This window comes from Monodelphis domestica, chromosome 3, assembly GCF_027887165.1.
Source record: "Monodelphis domestica isolate mMonDom1 chromosome 3, mMonDom1.pri, whole genome shotgun sequence".
Lineage (NCBI taxonomy): Eukaryota > Metazoa > Chordata > Mammalia > Didelphimorphia > Didelphidae > Monodelphis > Monodelphis domestica.
Window position 1 is genome coordinate 217,937,554 of NC_077229.1, and position 3,793 is coordinate 217,941,346.

Here is a 3,793-nt window from a genome sequence, read left to right on the forward strand (position 1 = left end):
TAGGTTATTACAGGGCAAAATGAATAGTAAAGTTCTTAGTAGACCATCTGATGTATAACTGGAGAGGTATTGAAAGTCAGAACTTTGGAAGACTCTGAAAAGGAATTTCTTTCCTAGTCATACAAAATTGGATTTTTGCTCTTTCAATAAATATAACATAGAAGTGTAGTGAGGAAATGAAAGTGGGATGAGCACCACTGATTTTCATTCAGAATCAAGCCCATTTTTGTGCTATACTAGTCAGAGATAGCCCACAACAAGAAGACAGTTTAGAAATTTTCTCTTTTTCTTTCTTTCTTTCTTTCCTTCTTTCTTCTTTCTTTCTTTCTTTCTTTCTTTCTTTCTTTCTTTCTTTCTTTCTTTCTTTCTTTCTTTCTTTCTTTCTTTCTTTCTTTCTTTCTTTCTTTCTTCTTTCTTTCTTTCTTTCTTTCTTTCTTTCTTTCTTTCTTTCTTTCTTTCTTTCTTTCTTTCTTTCTTTCTTTCTTTCTTTCTTTCTCTCTCTCTCTTTCTTCCTTTCTTTCTTTCTTTCTTTCTTTCTTCCTTCCTTCCTTCCTTCCTTCCTTCCTTCCTTCCTTCCTTTCTTTCTTTCTTTCTTTCTTTCTTTCTTTCTTTCTTTCTTTCTTTCTTTCTTTCTTTCTTTCTTTCTTTCTTTCTTTCTTTCTTTCTTTCTTTCTTTCTTTCTTTCTTTCTTTCTTTCTCTTTCTTTCTTTCTTTCTTCTTTCTTTCTTTCTTCTTCTTCTTCCTTCTCTTCTTCTTCTTCTTCTTCTTCTTCTTCTTCTTCTTCTTCTTCTTCTTCTTCTTCTTCTTCTTCTTCTTCTTCTTCTTCTTCTGCTGCTGCTGCTGCTGCTGCTGCTATTTTCTATCCTACAAGGTATGAATCCACCATAAAGACAAGTCTATTTCTCACACTAGGATGACAGGGACTACTAGGGAGAGGAACTTCTGCTGTAGCTAATGTAGAGAAGAAGAAGGAAGATGTGATGTCAGAGAAGGTGGAATTTATGAATTTATGAATTTATGAATGAGGGAAGGGTGACTTTGAGCTAAAACGACTTTTAAGGAGTTGAGTCCAATCCTACCATCTTGTAGATAAGAAAACTGGTGATTAGTAAGGTTAGGCGACTTTATTCAGGGTCATACAGCTAGTAAGTATAGAAGGTAAGATTCAAACTCAGACTCTAAGACCTATCCATTCTACCCATCTGCCTCTCAGGCTCCTCTGGGGAATGATCCCTTCCTAGTTACTTACATTTCAGCCAATCCTCATTATTATTATTATTATTATTATTATTATTTTGGAGAAGGGACTTGTTCAAAATTTATTACATCCAGCCTGAGGTATAGCTAAAAAACCTTCATAATTGCTGATAGGCTAAAAATACTCAAAGGTGAAAACCACTGAGAGGTTAAAGCCCAGACACAAAATAGGTAAAGTCAGCCTGCCAATACTGGGCTGGGCTGGAAGCCAGAGTCCAAACAAGGCTCTTAGAGAAAGAATGAGGCCAGGCACTTACCATTCCAGTAGGCAAGAGGTCAGAATCCAAGGACAAAGCATGGAAGGATAATCCGGGGCAGCGGCTTCAGTGGAAGGACAAAAATCGAGATTTCAGTTCAAGTCATAGCTCAGTGAAGGAACAAGAGGGTCACCTTGGTTAAATGACCAGCCTTGAGGGCCTCAGTCTCCTTATCTCTAAAATGGAGATAATACTCAAACAGCCTATATTGTGGCTAGAATCAAACAAGATAATGTCTGGGAAAGTACCTTTTCACTAGAACACTGCTATGCAAAGCAAGTTATTAAAAGTAGACAGTGATAGGAAACTTAGGAACAGAAAGTACCAGAAACTTTTCATAATTAAGAGGGCCCAAGGTAGAAGTCATTTTGTCCACTTTCTTCATTTTATAGATGAGAAAACTGAGACTCAGAATGTCAAAGTATTCAAAGGTACCACAGCTGGTATGTGATAAAGTCAGGCCAAGGATCTCAACCTCTTAGGTCCTAGTTTAGTTCTTTAACTAGGCTGAAGCACTAGGAACCTGACAAATCTCCATTTTATCTCAAGTAAAGAAGACAGGACTTTCTGCTAGAGCATTCAGATTGAATTAAGAGAGGAAGGAGTTTTATTTGAGGGCTGGATAGGAAGAATCCCCCAATATTTTCTTTCCCTTTTATAGTATATCATTCTACATTATTATAACCCTGTTCATTAAAGTCTAAAGGTTTTGAGGGTTTCATTAAAATTAAACACTCTTAGAGAAGTGAATTGTGCAAAAGTTAAATACTAGTAACCAGCTGCAAAGATTAAAATTTAGGGGAAACTGAGGCAGGTAGAAATTAGTTTCTCTCTGCAAGGAGTATTATATTTTATGAGGTTTATTAAAGGTTGAGAATTTAAGAATATACAAGTAAGAAAAAACACGTGCCTAGGCCAGAGGCCTAGACAAGACCTCACCTACATTATGGAAAGAGCCATGTCTGCCCCAAAATGCAAGTCCAAAAGAGACTGCAAAAGCTTTTGCAATCAGGTTAAATACCTTCTCGATCTCAGCCCAGGTGAGATTACAAAGCATTCTGGGGAAGTGGAGCAAAGGCTTTTGGGGGCTGAAGTCCAGAGTTCGAGTCTATTTTTTACACAGCTAAGAATGGGTTTATAGGAAACACACTTGAGAGGAGTAATTATGTGTCCAGGTATGGATTTTCAAGGAAAATTCAGCTTAGTCTTGGTCTTACCCTAAATATTCAGAAGGAAATATTGAGATACCAATTGGCTCTAAATATGATGCTAGACTCAGTGGAATTCTCAAAAGAACCCTTAGGCAAGACCTTCTGGAAACCCTGGAAACAAGTCAGAGACTACTCAACTCTCAGAGCTAATGAAGGGCTTTAATGGGCAAGAGGTACTGGTTCAGTTTTGCCCCAGAAGGAAGAACTGGAGACAGGTAGAAGTTAGCAGGAAGCATATTTGAGCTCATTAGATGGAAGAATTTCCTGACAAAACTTCTTCAGGAGGAAGTGCCTTCCTCATTTTGGAGATATTTAAGGAGAATCTAGAGTACCACTGTTTTTCTTTCTTTCTTTCTCTCTGTCTCTGTCTCTGTCTATCTTTCTCTCTTTCTCTCTTTCTCTCTTTCTCTCTTTCTCTCTTTCTTTCTTTCTTTCTTTCTTTCTTTCTTTCTTTCTTTCTTTCTTTCTTTCTTTCTTTCTTTCTTTCTTTCTTTCTTTCTTTCTTTCTTTCTTTCTTTCTTTCTTTCTTTCTTTCTTTCTTTCTTTCTTTCTTTCTTTCTTTCTTTCTTTCTTTCTTTCTTCCTTTCTTTCTTTCTTCCTTTCTTCCTTTCTTCCTTCCTTCTCTCCCCTCTCTCTTTCCATCTAAAAAATTATTTTTATTGTCATGCAAAGCCCACTTCCGTTTTGGCCACTGTTGTAAGAACACACTCATATCTCACCAACCCCCCTCCCCAAAAGAAAATTGTAAATATACTGACATGAAAGATGCAGAGTACCACTTTTAAGGATATCATTGAAACTCCTCGATCACAAGGGTCGATGGGGATATGATTGGGGATATAGACTCCAAATGGTCACCCTAGTGCAAATATTAATGGTATAGAAATGGGGCTTGATCAATGACACATGTAAAACACAGTGGAATTGCACATCAGCTATGGGAGGGGGTTTGGGGAGGACAGGGAAAGAACAGGAATCTTACAACCATGGAAAAATATCCTTAATTAATTAATTAAATAAAAAAAATCTCAAAAATAAATAAATAAATTTTAAAAAAGGATATCATTG